The sequence below is a fragment of the Staurois parvus genome, unplaced genomic scaffold (assembly GCF_062004578.1).
Source record: "Staurois parvus isolate SC_StPar_1 unplaced genomic scaffold, SC_StPar_1.0 ptg000287l, whole genome shotgun sequence".
NCBI lineage: Eukaryota > Metazoa > Chordata > Amphibia > Anura > Ranidae > Staurois > Staurois parvus.
This window is the reverse complement of record NW_028318083.1, coordinates 16,595,549-16,617,559: the sequence shown is the minus strand read 5'-3', so window position 1 is coordinate 16,617,559 and position 22,011 is coordinate 16,595,549.

Here is a 22,011-nt window from a genome sequence, read left to right as displayed (position 1 = left end):
CACCAACATAATTAGCTTCAATGTTTCCTGTTTTCCTCAAATATGCAGTTCTTTCCACTCTCATCTAGCCATTATCTAGGTTGGGAAAACATTGGGACAGCTGGTCTGCCTGTATTTCTGCTGATTTATTTATGAATTTTCTGTTTTCAAGTATACTGGCATACTTGCTGAACGTTGTCTGCATAATGCTTTGTTTTTATAAATTTTTTCAGTTTTAGTCATCCATTAACCATAATCACAGAAAAGGAATTAATGGAACAGCAGATGAATGCTCCTCTTATAACGTCTTCTTAATGCATCTATAGCATTTATTTATTTATTTTCTTTTCAATACAGTAGAGAAGAGTTAGAATCTTCGTCAGGTGGTATTTATTGCTGTCTGTGTCTTGACCTGGTTGGTAAGCTGAACCTCTCTATTTGTCATAATGACTCTTAAAGAGAAATTCTGGCCCCTGCACCCCCTCCAAAACAAAAATACAAGCCAGCAGCTACAAATACTGTAGCTGCTGACTTTTAATATTAGGGAACTTACCTGTCCAGGGATCCAGTGGTGTCCGCACCCCAAGTTGATTCTTTAGTCGGCTATCAGGTGCTGGCGCTACCTTCTTGACTAAGGGAAACCGGCAGTGAAGGCTTGTGAACACACAAAAATCTAGTATGTAAATAAATAACCCTACAAACCATAAACCCTTATAATAAACCCAAATATTTCAAAGTGTAAAAAATTCCAAAAATTATATCCAATCCCAAAAAGTATATATAAGTCACTTAAATCAAAAAATCGTGTAAATAGTCACTTCAACAAAACTTAGTGTCCACAGTCCAATTTATCGAATCCTTTGGTCCCCTCCACTGGCTCTTAAAAGGACAGAGAATACCGCAAAAAAAAAAAGGAAAACTCAGATAGTGCATTACATTAATAAATAAATAAAAAAATCAAACCCTTTCCCATATACATTAATTCAACTCAAAATTAGTGCAAAATTCATATAGTGCAAAAATTGTGAACACCGTGCAAGATAGGTGATAGTGTGTCACTCTGTGAGTACAGCAGTCCAAGTGACCACAACAGTGTACATTTCTATAGTGCAAGGCATTTACACCTGTCATGAAGTGCCCGTGCCTTCCCCACCCCCTTTTGCCTGCTGTCCCTCTGCGGTGTCTCTCCGCCCCTCCCTCCCCACTTGCAGATTCCTCGCATCCTGCCAGCCTACATCAAAGGGTTGTGCAGGACGGGAGGAAACGCCCCCTGTGGTGCAGTTAGCACCTGTAAGGGACCACCGGGCGGTACCACTAGCACTCCACTAAATAGGCGTTCCCAGAGCACGGAGTCTAAGTCCCAGGGTGCTTGTTCACCAGGGCCCCTGATGGTGGGGATGGACTTGGAGCCCCCCGAGACCAGGTCGTGACTACTGGGCAAACCCGTTAGTGGTAGTGGTATTCGCCGAGGGCTCCCGCAGGGAAGAGCCTGATATGAGGAGGTCAGAAGACCCCACTGGGAGGGATGGACGGATGGATGGATGGCTGAGCAGGTGCGAGGTCAGACAAGCCGGGTCGGTAACAGGGAGGACGGTATGGTACAAGGCAGCGGGCAGAGAATAGTCGGGTCACACGCCAGGTCAGCAACAGCAGGTCAGATCCAATAGGGGGCATTCAAGAGAGAGGTCAGGCAAAGCAAGGGTCAGGGCAGGAGAAATACAGCAAGGTCAGGGCACAATCCGGGTCAGCAACTTACAATTCACAGGATACAGGATACAGGTAAGACCAGAAGGCGCTGAATGACAGCTCAGGGCCATTTAAATATCCCGCCCTGCGCTGCCATTGGTGCCCAGCGGGCGGCCGTGGCTTCTACTGCGCATGCGCGAACTTGAACGCCGCTGCCGGCCCAGACCTAGTGCCCGAGTCCCTGCACAGGGCGGCGCACTGCGCCTGCGCCGGGACCATCGCGGCGGGGAATCGAGGAGATCCCTGACATTGCCCCCCCCTACGGGCAACCTCCGGATGCCCACCCGATCTCTCCACCACGGGTGATCGCGAAAAAACCTCCGGACAAGTCTGGGTACATGGACATTATGGGCTGGTTCCCAAGAATTGTCCTCAGGGCCATAGCCCTTCCATTTGATTAGGAATTGGGTCTGGCCCCCCCCTCCTTCGGCACTTCAGGATTGTTTCCACCTCAAATTCTTCTTCCCCTTCGACCGTTATGGCCTCCGGAGGTCTAGATTCTCGTTCAGGGAAGGCATCTGGGACCACTGGCTTCAGCAGGGACACATAGAAGACTGGGTGGATTTTGAGTGTGTCAGGGAGGACAAGTTCGTAAGCCACCTCGTTGACCATCCGCTTAACGCAAAAGGGTCCTATAAATTTAGGGCCTAATTTCTTTGAGGGGCAAAGCATCTTTAAGTTGGATGTAGACAACCAAACCTTCTCTCCGGGTCGCAACACCAGATCTCCCCTTCGTCTCTTGTTAAATGCCCTCTTGTAGTCTTCTTGGGCCCAAATGATGGCTTCCTGTAGCTTCTTGTTGTTCGAGGAGAAGAACGTCAATGTATCCTGTGTTGCTGGAATTGGGCATTCAGGGACCAAGTCCGGGAGGAAGGTAGGGTGAAACCCATAATTGGAAAAGAACGGGGACTGCCCCGTTGCCGAATGGCACGCGTTGTTGCACGCGAATTCCGCTAAGGGTAGAAGTGGTATCCAGTCATCCTGAGCAAAAGATGTATAGCAGCGCAGGTATTGCTCCAGAGTCTGGTTGGTTCTTTCGGTCTGTCTGTTGGACTGAGGGTGGAATGCAGAAGAGAGGGACAGTTGGATGTTCAGAGCTTTACACAGAGCCCTCCAAAATCTTGAGGTGAACTGAACCCCTCGGTCTGAGACAATGTCTTCAGGGACCCCGTGCAGTCTTACAATCTCTTGAATGAATACTCGCGCAGTTTCGGCTGCCGACGGAGTCTTCCTTAAACGGTCCATGACCACAAGGATTGCTGTGTGGTCTAGTGACGGTGGGAGCTTGACTATAAAACCCATTGAAATCTTCTGCCAAGTCCGATCGGGAATCGGTAAAGGCCGCAGAAGACCCCAAGCCTTGCACCTTGATGGTTTGTTCCTCTGGCAGGTGATGCAGGAGTTAACATAGTGTTTGCAATCTTTCGCCATGTCAGGCCACCAGAAGGAGCGTCGGAGGAGCTCTAGGGTCTTGGCCGAGCCAAAGTGCCCTGCCATCGGGTGGTCATGGCAATGGCCCAAGACCAGGGTTCGGATTACTTCTGGCACCATAATCCGATCTTCCTTCCATAGGAGTCCCCCCTTGTTCTGGAGGGGCACCCCAGCTGGGATGGGTATGGCCGTGGATGCCTCCATTATCTTGGAACGAAGGTCTGTCTGGAGCGCCAAGAAGTTTCCCGAAGACAGGATAGTGTCGGGCGCTGGGACCTCCTTGGCGTCCTCGTACATGCGTGACAACGCATCTGGCTTCGTATTTTTTGATCCCGGCCTGTATGTAATGTGGAAATTGAATTTTGAGAAGAACAATGCCCACCTCGCCTGTCGTGGGCGTAAGCGTTTGGCGGTCCTCAGGTACTCCAGATTCTTGTGATCCGTAAATATCAAGATGGGGTGTGAGGCACCTTCCAGCAGGTACCTCCATTCCTCTAACGCTGTCTTAATAGCCAGAAGTTCACGATCGCCGATATCGTAGTTCCTTTCCGCCGGGGTGAGTTTCCGTGAGAAGAATGCCACAGGATGTAGCAATTCCCTGGTGCCCTTTCGCTGGGATAGGATGGAACCTACTGCATTCTCTGATGCATCTACCTCCAAGATGTAGGGTAAGGCGGCATCGGGGTGACCCAGGATGGGTGCCGAAGTGAATAGCTTCTTCAAAGCTTCAAAAGCTTCCTGCGCCTCCGGCGTCCACCTGAATCGAGTTCCAAGCTTGGTTAGCTGAGTAATAGGGGAGACCAGACCCGAGAAGTTCTTGATGAACTTGCGGTAAAAGTTTGCGAACCCGACAAACCGTTGGACGCCCTTCCTGTCTGTGGGTTCAGGCCAATCCAGTATTGCAGAGACTTTCTGAGGGTCCATCGCGACCCCCACGGTGGAGATAATCAGACCCAGAAAAGTAATGCTAGACTGTTCAAAGCAACATTTGTCAGCCTTGGCGTATAAGCCGTGCTGCCGCAACCGCCCTAATACCCTTGCTACATGAACTCTGTGCTCCCCCAGAGAAGGTGAAAAAATCAAAATATCGTCTAAGTAGACGATAACAAAGACATCCAGGAAGTCCCTAAAAATGTCGTTCACAAAGTGTTGGAAAGTGGCCGGTGCATTGCACAGACCGAACGGCATGACCAGATATTCAAAGTGGCCAAAGCGGGTGCGGAATGCCATTTTCCACTCGTCCCCCTCCCTTATGCGAACCAGGTTGTATGCTCCCCTTAAATCCAGTTTCGTGAACACCACTGCAGCCTTTAAACTCTGAGATAACTCTGGTACCAATGGCAGGGGGTAACGATTTTTGATTGTACCTCTATTCAATTCCCGGTAATCAATACACAGTCTCAAGGTCTTGTCCTTTTTTTATACAAAGAAAATCCCTGCCCCTGCCGGAGAGGTAGAGGGGCGGATGAATCCCTTCTGAAGACTGTCCTCAATGTATTCCCTCAGGGCCCCCAATTCGAGCTCCGAAAGGGGGAAGATCCGCCCAAAAGGGATCTCTGAGCCAGGTAACAGGTCGATAGGACAGTCATATGGACGGTGGGGGGGTAGAGTATCTGCTCCCCGTTTACTGAATACATCAAGGAATTCATGGTAGGCTGCAGGAAAGACCTGCCTTAAGTCGGCATCCCCTTCCGAGCACACGAGGACCTGGGGAACCCCCGGGCCCGAAGTGCGGCAGTGTTCCCGACAGTATGGGGAAGGGAACGAGACTACCCTGGTCTCCCAGTCAATCTGGGGGTTATGAGCCCGTAACCACGGAAGCCCCAGAATGACTGGAAAAAGGGGTGATGCGATGGCATCCAAGTGGAGGAGTTCCTGGTGTTGGCTGGCAATGGTGGTGGCAATGGAAGGGGTCTCCTGGTTAACCACCCCTGATCTTATCTGGGACACATCGGCCAGAAATATGTTGAACCCCTTTTCTTTTGGTTGGAGGGGAATACCCTGCTGGTGAGCAAAATTAATATCTACAAAACATCTGCATGCCCCCGAGTCAATTATGGCTGTAACTTCCACGGTCCTTTCTGGAAGCTGAAAGGAGAGGGGCACAACTAAGTATTGGGAAGAATTGACATCGCCAACAGATAAGGAAGAAGAGGTGCACTTACTCAGTTTCTGCGGGCAGGATCGTACCATGTGACCAGCTTCACCACAGTAGAGGCATAGGTTCTGGGAGCGTCTGCGCTGGTGTTCCTCTGGAGATAGCTTAGGTCGCGCCAGGCCTAGCTGCATGGGTTCAGGAGTATCCTCCGGTGGTGGGTTCTGGAAATGTGGCCTAGTGGATTGGCTGGGACCCTGGAAAGACCCCCAGGTACTTCCGCGACCCTGACCGGACCTCTCAAACCTGCGTTCCCGCAGTCTACGGTCAATCTTGATGGTTAGTGCAATTAAGTCTTCTAGCGCCTCAGGCATTTCTACCCGGGCGAGCTCGTCTTTCAGGGCCTCTGACAGGCCCATACGGAACTGGTGCACAAGGGCAAACTCGTTTCAGCGTGTGTCCCCCATCCAACGCCTAAAATCAGAGGCGTACTCCTCCGCCGCCCGTCGGCCCTGCCGGAGTGTGTACAAGGTTGCTTCGGCTGAAGCTGCCCGCTGTGGGTCATCATATAAGATGGCCATTGCATCAAAAAAAACGTTAACTGAGCCTAGGTGGGGGTCATTGTTCCCTCTCAGTCGGTGGGCCCAGTCTTGGGGTTCACCCTGCATAAGGGAGATGACAAACCCCACCTTTACTGATTCCGTCAAAAAGGTACGAGGTTGTAACTCGAAATAGAGAAGGCAGGACTCACGGAACGACCTGAAGCGTGTGCGGTCCCCGTGAAAATGCTCCGGTAGGGGTACCCGGGGTTCGGCCATAGGAAGTGTTGCGGGGGCCCCTGAAGCAGGCTCAGGGGCCGCTACGGGCGGAGGTGCAGGGACCGGGGCCTGTGGTGCAGGGACAGATATCGTGCAGGCCTGGAACCGATTTTCAATCTGTAAACACCTGTCCTGTAATACGTTTACAGCTTGCGTCAAGGTAGCCAGGTGCCTACAAACTTCCTCCTGCGGGGAGGGTCCTCCTCGAGGCTCCGTCATGGCCTTCTGGTACTGTAAAGGACCACCCGGCGGTACCACTAGCACTCCACTAAATAGGCGTTCCCAGAGCACGGAGTCTAAGTTCCAGGGTGCTTGTTCACCAGGGCCCCTGATGGTGGGGATGGACTTGGAGCCCCCCGAGACCAGGTCGTGACTACTGGGCAAACCCGTTAGTGGTAGTGGTATTCGCCGAGGGCTCCCGCGGGGAAGAGCCTGATATGAGGAGGTCAGAAGACCCCACTGGGAGGGATGGACGGATGGATGGCTGAGCAGGTGTGAGGTCAGACAAGCCGGGTCGGTAACAGGGAGGACGGTATGGTACAAGGCAGCGGGCAGAGAATAGTCGGGTCACACGCCAGGTCAGCAACAGCAGGTCAGATCCAATAGGGGGCATTCAAGAGAGAGGTCAGGCAAAGCAAGGGTCAGGGCAGGAGAAATACAGCAAGGTCAGAGCACAATCCGGGTCAGCAACTTACAATTCACAGGTTCACAGGATACAGGATACAGGTAAGACCAGAAGGCACTAAATGACAGCTCAGGGCCATTTAAATATCCCGCCCTGCGCTGCCATTGGTGCCCAGCGGGCGGCCACAGCTTCTACTGCGCATGCGCAAACTCGAACGCCACGGCCGGCCCAGACCTAGTGCCCGAGTCCCTGCACAGGGCGGCGCACTGCGCCTGCGCCGGGACCATCGCGGCGGGGATCGAGGAGATCCCTGACAGCACCTCTCGGCCCCCCCACCAAGAATCCCCAGCTCAGGCCACCAAGGTATCTCCGCGTGCCCCCCGGCGGGTGCAGCACAGGCACGAAGCTTCAAGCGCTCTGAGCCCACCAGAGACGAAAGCCGCGCTCCCTGAAGCACGACCCGAGTGAGGGGGGCATGCCTCATTGCCCCAGGACCCAACGGGGGCTGTGTGCTGTCCGTCCCCCGCTCGGCACAGGGTGCTGTGCGGGGTTTGAGCTTAGCCCAGACCCCCGCAGCCATCCCCGCTGAGCACTCTGTCCAATACCCTGGTTCAGGATTACCCGCTGCCGCTGTGTGCCAGGATAGCCACTGCCACTGTGTGCCAGAAGTGGGGTCTGAGTTGAGGCCAGACCCCCGCCGCCATCCCCGCTAAGCACTCTGCCTAATACCCTGGGTCAGGATTACCCACTGCCGCTGTGTGCCAGGATACCCGCTGCCGCTGTGTGTCCGGAAACACTCTGTGGGTGTATCTGCTGTGTACTAAGCAGTGTCGTTGCCTGTTGCCAGCCGCTGAGGGCCAAAAGGGACCCCTGCCAGAACTGTGAGTGTCCCTACCCCCGTTTCCCCTGCCTGGACTGTCCGTGGACTGCCCCCTCTTACTTGTCCCTGCCTGGACTGTCTGTGAGCCCCTCCATTACCCTCCCTAGATGGGAGTGTTCGCTGAGTCTCTGTAAGCCTGCTGTTATCCCTAGAGAGCTGTGTGAGGGCTGTGTTGAGGCCAGACCCCACGGCCAAGATCCCGCTGAGTCCCCGTGAGCCTGCTCTTATCCATAGAGAGCTGTGTGAGGGCTGTGTTGAGGCCAGACCCCACGGCCAAGATCCCGCTGAGTCCCCGTGAGCCTGCTGTTATCCATAGAGAGCTATGTGAGGGCTGTGTTGAGGCCAGACCCCACGGCCAAGATCCCGCTGAGTCCCTGTGAGCCTGCTGTTGCCTCTGGAAAGCTGAGCCGCTTACCGTGAGTGTCCCTAGAAGCCGCCTGCTACTGAGTGTCTGCAAGCTGCTTACCATGAGTGTCCCTAGAAGCCGCCTGCTGCTGTGTGTCTGCAAGCCGCTTACCATGAGTGTCCCTAGAAGCCGCATGTTGCGGAGTGCCATGAACTGCCCCTATTGTGTGACCAGATTACGCTGGCCTGAACTGCCCCTATTGTGTGCCCCAATTACCCTTGCTTGAACTGTCCTTATTGGGTGCCAGGATTAATACTTGCTCGGACTGCTTAGTGCGTGTCTGGAGTATCGTAGCTACCTGGACTGCCCCCTTGAGTGCTCAGGCCATCGCTACCCAAACCACAATATCGTGGGCCGGATTACAATTATTTTGGGCTCCTCCCCTCTCTTTTCCTTTTTGGTACCTGATCGCTACCTTCCTCCCCTGATTGAGTGCCTTCCATAGTTTAATAAAGCTTTGTGTGTTTACCATCTTCTTTGTGTGTTCTGTCCTGCCTATGCTCCATCACAATACCCTTACCAGAAAATAAATTAAAAAATGCCTTTTTTAATATAGTAGGAATCAGCAGCACACTTCCACTCCTTTCCTCCACTCCTGAAGCGTACTTCCTAGGATATCATCCACCACATTCTCCTGAATGTCCTCATGGCTTAAGGAAGCATTTCATAAGACTCCAGAGTGCTCATGCAAGTGATATATGAATGAAATATATAGTGTAATTCCGTTTTTGTAAAATGTTAACTTGTATACTTTATTTAACTGCTTACAATGTTAAAATGAATAAAAAGCTTATTCCCATGCCCTTCAAACCTCTCATGGTTGCCGAGCAGCTTCCAGTGTGTTTGACATGCGGTTTCCAGTCTCCAAAATGGCCGACGTGCCACTTCTGGTTCCTCTCCCGTGCGTCCGACATCACTTCCCTTGACGCGTTTCGTCACATCTGGGACTTAGTCATAAGGGGTGTATCCCTGGAGGACATCCAGACCTTGGGAACACAGGCGGTGCACAATCAGCTCATGGAGAGTCCCATTAGTAATCCACTGAGAGGGATCTCTCTGGAAAAACGAATCGAGTCATTACTACACATGGACGGCAATGGAGATGTGTGTATGGAGAGAGATGTGGGATTCCTCCACTAGCAATCCAGACTCCGCTCAGGGGGAGCAGTCCTCTGCTGGACAGGCTGGACAGGTCAGGCTCTCCCCTCAGTCCCTGCGATGTCCCCAGATCCCCAGCACACAACCACAGCTGCTCCTCGCACTCACTGCTGCTGCTGCTCATTCGTTCATTGCTGTCCATCTGTCAAAACCAGGTACCCGCTCCCCCCTCCTCACCAAAAGGTCCCAAATGTTGCAGCGGAGGGGTGGGGGGAGGCAGATAAGTGGAGCTTCCACTGTTGGGTGGAACTCCGCTTTAAGCCCCGTACACACGATGAGAATATTGGAGAAATGATCATCATCATTTCTTTTGCATGCTAGTCTCATATCAAAAGTGAAGAGGTTACTAACGTTACGAAAATTCTTGTACGACAGAATAAAAATTCGGAAGTGATGTAATGTATTGTATTTTTGGATGAAAACTATGCTGATTAAACGAAAATTGTATGATCTGGAATTGTACAAGAAAAATTTTCATGCTTGTCACTTCAAATAATGTTGGCTGTGTATTAACGATCAGATTATCGTACGGTCGCTTTGAAAGCAGTATCTTCCATACGATTTTCTGATCATGTGTACTAGGCTTTACAGACCTTGCTGTCTAGGGATCTTCTATCTGCTTTTTTTTATAGGTTACTGGACACAAGAAAAAGTACTCTTTGGCATGTATCAGCTCTCTGAATGTAATACCTAGTTTCCCACATATTCACGAAACATGATACACACCTACTACTTCTCTGGATGGGTGTAACTATTGCCCTATTTGTTTTAGGAATAGATGATAAAAATAGAAATGACAGAATGGTTTGTCAAAGCAAGGCAGATTTTTTCTTTGCATTATAGCTGGACATATTGGTGTTTTATATGGAGTGTTTAATTGGTTTAGTAAAATTCAAATGTTATTAGCACCATTTTGAGCTTTTCCTTTCCATATTATTGTGATATAAACCTGACCTGAGTTTTTTTTCCCACTACTCAGGTACATGCATTACTCTCACCACCGATTCGTTGTGGTCGCTCTGACTGGTTTGCAAATGAAGTGCAATGATTCTATCAAAGGTAGACATCTTTACCTGTTATGGGTACTGCGTGCACATGATGCTTCTGCCTGACCTCTTACTTCTTGTGAGAATAAGGGATCTGGTGAGTGCTTTTAACAGTGACAAGGTGGAAGTCACAGGGATAGAAAGGTTTAGATAAACCCATCTTACTGTATATTGTGACACTTTGGTGGAAGATACAGTACATTTCATTAAGTATTGAATGTAGTTTAGTGTTAATATATAATAGAAAAGCCCTACATTCAGATACCATTTTATGGTATAGACAGTAAGTCCTGATAGATCACTTCAGTCTGGCCCTTTTTGCAGGTATAGCCATGGAAAACATTAAAAATAATCTATAGTACTGTTTAAAATCCTGTGATGCACTGTCTTACCCTGCTCTGCACATGCTCAGTTCCTGTCTAATCTCAGCACTGTGCCTAAAATCAGAGCCATTAGGTGCTGATCAGCTGACAGCTTTAAGATTTACTGTTGCTGAAGGAGGAAGAAAGCAATGGGAATGACACAGACTGTGTGGAGAGATGTAGATTAAGGAAGGAGAATAGAAAAGCAGGAGATGTGACAGGACAAACTCTGCTGCCAGGGAGACATAAACGAGGTAAACTTACAAGGATAGTGTCTTTTCTTGTCCCCCAGATTCTCTCTCCTTTCTACCACATCACAGCCTGTGAACTTCAGCACTGTCAGCCTTCCTCTATAGCTAAGCCAAGATATACAATCAATGCTGGAAATGTACACATTTTAATTGAATAAAGTGACGTATAGTTTTTCAGACCAATGAGATGGAGAGAGCCTCCAATAAGGAAGTGACTGCTGTGGGCTTCAACAAAATGGCAGCCAACAGCAAGAAAAAACAGGTGCGATGCTGGAGGGAATTTATAGCACACACTAATTTTGTTTGCATAATTTTGCATGTGAAATGTATGTTCTTTTGTTAAAGAACATTCGTGGTTATTAAACTGTTATGGGTAACGTTCCACTTTAATGTATAATCTGAGCTTTCTGTTACTGATCTGGGTTGGCATTGCTTTGGGTAAGCCCTGCCTGCCCCAAACTTTGAATTGACCCTGAGCTTAATATTTTACACTAGGATTATCAAATCCCCATTTATGAGCCCTGAGTAGACCATAACTACTCTTCCATTCACCTCATGCCATTGCATCCATCCAGGGGACTTCAACTGCCTGACCTCAACTAACTCCATCTGTCCCTCTGGCATTGCATGGCTTCTCTGAATTGATTTCAGTCTGTTTTAATTACCTACTTGCCTCTAGTTTACAGCTGCAATCAAATCCTATAATGGAGATCACTCCATTCAAATCCTATAATGAGTAAATATGTCCTGGGAATGTGTCTAGCTTACCCAAATGGTAAAGATTGTAATGGTGAAGAGCTCTGTCTATTTGGCATGTATGTAGCACTCCCCCCCCCCTTAGGAGTTGCTGTTGAATTTGGGTCCCCCTATAGTCCTGCACAGCCAGTCAAGTTAGCATTCCCCACGCAGCTTTCGTCCACAGACAGAAATCAGACCTTTAGCATTGGTTTTGTTGTTGTATTGAGGTGATTAAACTTGTATAGGTTAAAGGGGGTATAGGATGCCCAAGGGAACCAAAACGTGAGTACAACTTCCTAAACTATTCACAGCTTCTTCTCTCTGACACACAGTCTCTGTTGGAGTGCTAACCATCAGCTCCAGTTGTACTACCCCAGACTCTAGATGAACTCCTCTTCACCCAGCAATCTGAATGTTTTCTTCCTGAGCAGGGGATCTGGCTCCTGTTCTCTTAAGTAAGGTGCACAGTCACAAGCAAAGGGCTCATCTGGTTAGGTTCACTCACTCAGATCCTCTCCTGTACAGCTTGTGGAATGGCTGCTGCTCTTAGATTGTAAGCTCAAAGGAGCAGGGCCCTCCTAACCCTCTTGTATTGAACTGTATTGTTGCTGTATTGTCTCCCTTTATATTGTAAAGCACTGAACAAACTGTTGGCGCTATATATATCCTGTATAATAATAATACCAGGCCTATCAGCTGGTCTGTTCCTTCCTTGCCACACAGGTGGTCCTCTCTCAGGAGACCAGGGAGTCCCGTGGTTTCCTCCTTTCCAGATCCAGGCTTGCAGGCAGGATCCATCCCAGCAGGCCTCCTGGCAGCCTTCTTCCTCCATCTTCACATCTTCCTGACTCACACTCCTCTCCCACCATCACAATAGTCCAACCTCTGCTACTGAGCAGACGCTAACACCTTTTAAGGGAGTCCAGCCCCCTGCCAAGCCTCCTGTTGGGGATTGGCTGAGGTCCCTCAAAGGTGCACCAACCACTCCACAGATGCACCCACTACCTCCAAGGCCAACCATAAAAGTTAAAATGGAAAAAGTATGCCAAACATTTTAAAGAAATATGAACTGTGTACACAGACAATAATGGTCACACTAGCCAGACTTTTTCAACCCCTGGGACATCATCTAGAAAGACTTATGTTTTGAGAGAGATAGACTCCACTTAAAGGAAAAGGATCTATGACCTTAATCAAAATGCAGGTAGTATTGTTTTCAGGGGGATCCAATAATTTTACATTGCATCTTTGTTGCCTCCACAACTTTTGTTTTAATATGAAAATATTCACAAAAAATGAAAGGCAAAAAAGAACAACTTGTGTAATTCAAAATGTAAAATAATACTAGTATATACATAAGTGTTAACTTACTTCTTAATGTGATTTGTCCTATGGAGTTCTTCATTAGATGATAACGAAATGAAACTATCATGGTAGAAAGAAATAAGATATAGAAAAAAATTATACATTTTACACTGTAAGTGCCTTTGGCTCAGATCCACAGGAATAAGACTGTCAGAGTGTATAACACTGCAGCACAAGCTGTTACCATATAAATAAAGGATGAAAATAAAGCCTTGTCTGGGTATAAAGATTTTGAGGTTTTTCATGATAAATTGTGATTTTTTTTTTCTTTTAACTTTTAAGTTTAGCTCTCCAAGACAGACATATGACAACTCTTATTATACTTGTAAACAAATATTTTATCTATGTGCAAGATAAGGTATGATTGATTCCTGTACAGAGCTGTCAAATATACTTATTCATTGATATAATATACACCAGTTAGCTAAGTGCTGCAAGCAGCTACAGTATATCTATATACTAGCTCCAATGTAACTTTCCAGGGAAATACACTAGTGTCCTGGTCATGATTTTCTGATCTGACGATGATGACATGACTGCTCCAGAATAAAGAAGCTACCAAAGGATGAAGAATACTACCTGCACAGAGAAAAAACAACCTTGAATCAGTGATTCCCAGTTTCAGCCATGTAGGAGAAGTAAAAATATACATTTTATACACCTTCTAGTAGGTCAGTGTTTCTCAACTCCAGTCCTCATGATCCCCCAACAGATCATGTTTTCAGGATTTCCCTCAGATGAAACAGCTGTGGTAATTACTAAGGCAGTGAAACTGATCAAATCACCTGTGCAAAATAATGGAAATCCTGAAAACATGACCTGTTGGGGGTCCATGAGGACTGGAATTGAGAAACACTGTAGTAGGTGAGTATAGGTTATCTGAGTAAGAGTAATTTAAATGGACATATTTTTTCACTTGTGATGATAAATGGAAAAAGTTTCTAAATTTCTCAAACTTGGGGATTACAAATCCACTCCATAATCTTGATCGTAGTTGTATACTAAATGGGATGCACAGTCAATAGTCCACTAATAAACCCAGGCCATCTTCAACCAGCAAAATTATTGTCATTTATTGTGTTTTTAATGTGTTGTGTTTTTATTGCTCTGTGAAGGCTAATGGAGATTACCTCACACTTTCTGCCACAGATATCACCAGAACTAGTGTCTCCATTTGAAAATTCTCCCCTCTGTTCCTGTTTTGGTGACAACCGAAAATTTGGGATTTTCTTTCACTTTTACTGCTAGTGATAATGGTAAATAGGACAAAAAGAGAGGGTGGATCTCCCTAACAGGGACACAGATAGCAATAAAAACCTGACAGGTGTTCCCATCCCTTTGCACTCTATCCAAAGCTAAAAACATTTTGTCTTTACTTATACCTTAAGTTATGTTAAGCTGGTCATACACTGATCAAAATTCAGCCAGTTCAGCGGGGATGGGCCAAATTTTGATCAGTGTGTAGCTGTTCTGCTAGACAGAAGATTGATTGAATTCTGTCAAAGGGACATGTTGGGAAATTTTCTTTGATCAGCAGCTGCAGCCACTGATTGTTGTATTCTGACAACCTCCACCTCATTTGTGTTTTTTCATTCTGCCAAAGGGCTGAAAAAAGATTTCACTGTTTATGGCCAATTTTACTGGTGTTAGCATAATGCATAAAGAAATCTCATGATCAAAACAAAGAATTGTTTAAATTCACAAGGTGACCTATCAGATACTTGCACGAGAAAGAAAGTGATGCTGGAGAGGGACATAAAGGGGTTTATTTACTAAAGCTGGAGAGTCCAAAATCAGACTCCCTTCTGCATAGAAACCAATCAGCTTCTAACCTCAGCTTGTTCAATGAAGCTTTGGCAATGAAACCTGGAAGCTGATTGGTTTCTATGCAGAAGTGAGTCTGATTTTGGACTCTCCAGCTTTAGTAAATAAACCCCAAACTGTCTGAGGCCTGGAGCAGCCCTGTTTTTGTTCTGCTGGAGAAGTCCTCAGCCTCATAGATTCTGCCCCTATGAAGCAGTTTTGCTGGAGTTTCCTGAGGTTCAACGAGGTCCCTGCTGTGGCAGGACTGGGGGTCCTATTTCTACTCATGTTTGAAGCTACTAAGCAGTCTTAAAGGAAATATATTGGTAGAGAGTGCCTCCTCCTTTAAAATATGTGCAAAATTCCTAGGACACAAATACTAAAGTGTGCTTCTAAATGTAACATGTATAGCTGCCCCTTTAAGTGCGGTACCACTTTGAACTATCAGACAATTGTAAAAAGGTACAGCTGGTGCTCACATGTGGGATTCATAAAATACTGCTAACATTCAAATCTTTAACATATTAATCAAAAATACTCAAAAAAAGTCCCACACCACAGTGTGAATAAAGTGCTCTATAATAAATAAATATCTCTCCTCTTCTTCTTTCTTATCACGCCTGTGCTTACCTTGTGTGTCACGCCAATGTACTCACCACAAATCTATGACCCCTTATTGAAAAGGAAGGTCAAAAGTGCCTAATCCCCAGGTTTTGATGCAGCATCCAAATGGTTTGGATGGTTTGGTTAATTCTTCTCTTCAGACACTTCCAGCCCAGTGGGACTTACAGTTCCCTTCCAGGAAATGAATCCGGCACACCAAAAAATAAAGGCTATCATAGTGCAGTATATATTAAATTGATAAAAGTATGGATATGAAACACTATACACCCACATTTAAACCTTGGATAATGCACTAGGTGTGTGCGTCACCTGTTTATTCTTTATCTAGTGGCTGATCTCTCCATCTGGGGAGGGCTGCACCCCTGAAGCATCTTCTTTTGGTTATCTCTGTCCTGGTTCCCTTGGCTTCCCTTTGACTGTCCATTTCCTGAAGAGCTGGAGAGTACATACGATATCCACATTTAATGCTGCCCAGATACTCGGCACCAGTACACACCACCTGTGACAATCGCCACAAAGGCGGTGTGCATTCCAATAATCGGAACCAGATATGATGTCACCACATGAATCAGATATTACCAGCATGTTGACTGCCTTTCATGTTTTGCTGTCACAGCATTTTCAGAAAGCTCTAAACAGGGCTGGGGGGTCCTATTTCTAATCATCTGTGGAGCTAACTAAACAGTCTTACCTAAGGATCTGGATCTGGAGAACTCGCTGAAGAGTGGAAGCTGGAAGGTGTGTAGTTGTTCTGTGGCATTGTGAGTATTGATTTCTCCCTCACTAAAGACTTTCTGGTGGAAGCTAAGAAATGGAGCATAGAGATGTCAGAAGGAAATTGGGGAGTTCAGCTGTTCTGAAGAGACATTGTGAGAACAGACCTGAGCTCAAGGTCCAAGTGATTGTATGTTGTTTTGAAGGATAAGTGCCAGCAGCAGCATTTTACTCAGACAGCTCTTACAGGGTCTCAGGTCTGGCCATTCCTGTTAACCCTTTTCATAAAGACTGTTCAGAGAAGCCAAAAACCTACAGCCATAAGACATTAATATAAAATACTTTACTGGCATATAGGTGGGATGCTCATATACTTAAAACCATAACAACGTTTAATTACAGAATATTACATTACAATACAATAAGACCCATTGTGGGTCAAAAATACCAACAGTATATAAAATATTTTGCCACATGGTAATAATTCTCCATATCAGTATAATGTATAACCTATGCTTGTTGAAACATTTTAACTGGTGAATGTTCTATATTGGTCAACATGTTTCCCATTGCTTCTTCATCAGAACAGAAGATGAGACATTGCAGTTGTAGCTGTGTAGGTAGTAATAATCATTTAACATCACATGTACTTGTAGCAATCCCCCCTTAGGAGTTGCTGAAGATTTGGGTCCACTATAGTCCTGCACAGCCAGGGAACAAGCATTTTTTCCACAGATTTGCATTCTGGAGACAGTAAACAGTCCTTGAGCTTGTTTTTTTTTCAGTTTTATTAGGGGTATTGAACTTGAATGGGGTTGAGGGGTGTATGGGATGCCCAAGGGAACTGAAACTGAGGACAACTCATTAACAACTATGTACAAGTCTCTATACAGTAAAAAAGGGTTTCTTCCTGGAGAGCTCACCAACCTCTATTGATGTAACACCCCAGATCCCAGATGAATCCTCTGCTGATCCAGCTCTACTGGGTAAATCCATGTGCAAGGGGACCCAGAATCTTTCTCTTTAAGTCAAACAGTCCCAGATAGGGGTTAGTTTCTCATCAGAATGCCCTTTCCCCTTATCCAGCCCAGGGGGTGTAAGAGTACTCACTCTTCCTCTCTTGTGATCTTGTTGGGTTGGTGGCTGCCTTCAGGTCTTCTGCTGGGTTGGCTTCTTCCCTGCTGCACAGGTGGTCCTCTCTCAGGGGACTGTTGAGGTTGAAAGATTCTCATTTGAGCTTCAGCCTGGAGGTAGTCTCATCCAACTGGGCCCTCTCCCAATCTCCTACATTCCAGACTCTCACTCATCTTCCTCCCAAATTCTCCTGCTGCTGAGCAAGCTCCGTCACACTTAAAGGCTGTCCTGACCTCATGCCAAGCCTCCTGTTGGAGATTGGTCAGGATTCCTAAAGTATGCAGATCAGCCCCTCCTCACCCTCATCCACTGCCTTCAAGAAACTTCAAGTCTCTACAGCAGGGGGAGGTCTCAGGGAACTGATCTGCAGAGGCCTGACCAAAACCGACGTGGCTGTCTCACACCCAGGCTGACATGCCCAGGCTTCTATTCAGCCTTTCTCTAAAAAAAAAAAAAAAAACTAGCTAACTCCCCCTAGCTAACTAGAGGGGCGCTACATACTATGTAAAATGCCTACTTTGTATTTGTATACAATATATAGGAGATGGTCTATAACTTATGACAAGCCAATGTACTGTAGCTCATACACAGAAATTTCTTTCGGCAGGCACTTAGGCAGCAAGGAACATACCTGGACGGCAAGCCAGCCGGGGTAATCTCCATGGGACAAAGTAAATCAAAGCCTTTCTTTTAACAACAACAACTCACCTGTGCATATCCTTCCACTCACTTTACAAACATTATACCTGTCAACTACTTACTTAGAAAATGGATAGACGTCAAAAACAATGTTCTTGATATCATAGCCTCACATGCATAATGTAATCAAGAAATAGTAACTCCTTAAGAGGCATCACCAGATGAGATATCAGTTATCCTGAATATATCCAACATGCCCCCTAATAGAACAAAATTCAAAGAAGCCTGGCCTAGTCAAAAGTGTCCTCCTGTTACTATTCAGCATGTTTTGAGTATCCCATATCACCCTCAGCCCTCTCCCATCCCAAGTCCTACAAGCAATAAACTACAGAAAAGACAATGCTTAAGCCTGGTACACATGGTCGGTATCAGCCGGTGCAAGAGAAACAGTCCGACGTTTGACCCATGTTTACAGCAGCCTATCCAGCTTCTGTAGAATAGCATGCTAGAAAAGTATCTGCCAGTCAGCATCTGGCCAGTACTACCAGTCAATGGCTGCGAGCACTGACCGGTGTGTTCTGGTGAGCGGGCAGTCCCCCTGTCGGAACACAATTGTTCTGCGGGGAAATCGCTGTATTAAAATCACATTGTTAGTACAGCAACCATCTCCCGAGCGCCTCATTTTTTTCATTGTGTACCAGGCACTATGTTTATTGGAGCCAGAATGAATGGACTGTTGCTGTGTGCCTGACTGCCTTTGCACTGCTTTGGGAAAGAACCAGTTAAAGGATAAGTTCGCCTTTGTTCACGTTTTTTTTTCTAAATTCCAGCTCCTCTATGTACCAATATAGCATTAATGTACATCTTTTGTAGAAATTCAAAAGCTTTCAATTTTTTTCTACCCACTTTTATGTCAGTGTCCAGATGGCTGTCCAAAAAGTTTCTCCATTACTTCTGCCTTATTTCCTGCAGAGAAGCTAAGTCATGACACAGGAAGGAATTGACAAGCTGACCTCAATAACACACACCCTGCGTCATCTACCCTCCTACCTACCACCCACTTCCAGGTGCATGAATATTAAATGAAAAGCAATCAATCAGTGATCACTGTTCGCACTAAATACACAGGCATCGATTTTTAGTTTTCTACCATAACTTTCATCTTGTATAGATCATTCATTTGGCAGCGTATGTTGAGTGAACAGATAATAGCCTATGTGGATAGAACTGTAGTATTGAAAACAGGAGTATTGTGTTCTGGGTTCTGTACAGTTCATATACACTATACAATCTGATATCTCCTTTAAATCTACCATCAACTATGTAGTGCAAGGGATACAGAATGATTGAGTAGATAGGTGGGTCCTCCTATTCCATAGTTTTGGAAAATCTAAAGGAAATTGTACAAAGATTGTACAATCAGATTGTGTAGCGTATGGCCATCTTTATACAAGTACATAGGGTGCCCACTGTGCATGCATGAGTAGCGCTGCGCCTTGTGAATGGTCCCGTAATCTTCTGTGACCTGCCACATGTCCCAGAAGACTACAGGGAGGGAGAACAACTTCCGCTTCCTATCGCCTAGGCGATTGCAGCGTAAGTAAGAGCTGGGAACCTGCCAATATCAGGTACTTGCCCACTACACTTCCTAAAGGTGCCAATCCTTAATGGGGAGCTGTGGACCAGTCGTTAAAGCGGAAGCTCCCCTTTTGGGTGGTTTAATACAGAAATATAAAAATCAATGCCTGTGTATTTAGTGAGATCAGTGATCACTGATTGATTGCTTTTCATTTAATATTTGTGCAAGTGGTGCATGGAAGTGGGTGGTAGGTAGGAGGGTAGATGACACAGGGTGTGTGCTAATGAGGTCAGCTGGTCAACTCCTCCCTGTTTCATGACTTAAAGTCTCTACAGGAAATAAGTAATGGAGAAGCTTTTTGGACAGCCATCTAAAGGTGGGTAGAAAAAATGAAAAGTTTTTGAATTTCTACAACCTTTGTTCACGTTTTTTTTTTCTAAATTCCAGTTCCCCTATTTGCCAATATAGCATGAATGTACTAAGGTGAGCTTATCCTTTAACTGCTTTCCTGCTGCCCTATAGCAGAAATACTGCGCAAAATCACGTGTATATACATGATATTGCATTTCTGGGTAGGGGACACGCGCAAGCCATGTGACCGCCCTACCCGTGCCACCATTGGTGACCTCACCTGTTGATCACCAGGTTCCGGCCAGTGATTCCCCGCCAGCACCCGGCGATTGCCGTGTATCACTAACGGAGAGAAAGACCTGTATGTAAACAATACAAATCTCTCACCTGTCAGCTCCTGCACACTGCTTTGTATGGTTCTGCATAGCAGAGCCATACAAAGCAATGTGCTTACAATGTAAAGCACACACACAGCACACGTTGACACACCACACAGTTAACCCTTTGATTGCCCCAGATGTTAACCCCTTGCTGCCCAGTGACATTAGTAGAGTGTCAGTGCTTTTTATTAGCACTGATCACTGTATTGGTATCACTGGGGATGTCAGTGACAGTTAGTTCCCCCCAGTGTCAGAGTGCCCGACGCAGTCCTGCTGTAAGTCGCTGATTGCCGCCATTACTAGTATAAAAAAAATAAATTCCAGTATCTATACCACCATTTTCAGACGATGTAACTGTCACATAAACCAATTAACTTACACGTGTTGGGATTTTTTTTCAGCAGAGACGTAGCAGAATACATTTTGGCCTATATTTATGACAAAATTAGATTTTTTAAATTTCTTTACTGAACATGTTTAACCTCCCTGGCGGTATTCCCGAGTGTAGCTCGGGGTAAAGTTTCTGTACCAAAAGCGGTAACCCCGAGCTACACTCGGGCTTACCATGCGGCGCTGCATAGGGAGTCCCTGCAGAGCTTACCTTGTCCTTCACTCCCGCGATGTGTCCCCTGCAGCGTCCCCAGCCATCTCCTCCAGCTGATGCCGGCATCCGGCTTCTGTGTTCCGGTCCCTGTGACGTCGGGACGTACGGGCGGCGGCGGCAGGAAATTTGAAATTTTTTTAAAAATTTCATTTTTTTCAAAACGAATTTTACATAGTAAAACATTGCTGTTTCAAACCATTTCACATACATTTTGTCCCAAGTGCTTTGTCCTGTCCCCGTGTGCATTTTGACTGCTCTTTCTGCCTGGAAACTGAGAAATATCCATGGCGTCCAAAAAGCGTCCCTTTAGGTCAAAAGCAGGTTTAGATCAGCTAGGGAACAGCGATAGTAAATCAGAACCACTTGCAGAATTGAGTGATAATGATTCGTGGAGAAATTCGTCATCAGACACTGAAAACAATTTTGCGACTTTGCTCAGTGATGTGCGAACTTGGCGCTATATTTCAAATTTCAGTGTTTTTGGTTTGATTATATTATTGAATTAAATGTATTATTATTATATTATTATTTTTTATGATTATTTATTAAATTATAATTTATGATTTTGTGTTTCAAATTTTATCATACCTGGGATGTTTACTAGACTCTTGTTCGGACAGATATCAGTGAGTTATTCCTAAATATTACAGTCTACAATAAAAAAACTACATATTTCCATGCAAAATAATGGTATCGCTTTCAGCACCAAAAATCTGAAATAATCATACCACCAGGGAGGTTAATAGCAAAATGTCAAAATGTTTTTTTCTCAAACTTGTTGGTCTTTTTTTGTTTATAGCATAAAAAACACACAGGCGATCAAGTACCACCAAAAGAAAGCTCTATTTGTGGGGAAAAAAAGAATGCAAATTTCATTTGGGTGCAGTGTTGCATGGTCGTGCAATTGTCAGTTAAAGTAACAAATAAATAATTTGTCAATTTGAGAATACAGGGGTTCATCCTTAATGCTAACTGCTTGAAATAATAGTGCGCTCGCTTGTTATTTATTTTATTAGCCAGTTAAAGTAACGCAGCTCCGTATTGCCGTAATCCGGATTGTAAGTGGTTAAACTGAGAGGCTCCTGCGCGGGTAGCTCTATACTCGGCACAAATGAAAACACAGCTTCAAACAGAAAAATATATTTATTTTCTCAAGTATAGTCCTTTGAGATGTATTTCTATGCTTCATAAAAGTGCTCAGTGTTTATGGTATACATAGCTCCTTTGCTGTGTTTTGGGGAATATATTTTCGCAGGAAAGCTTGCAGTGTGTGTGAACATATC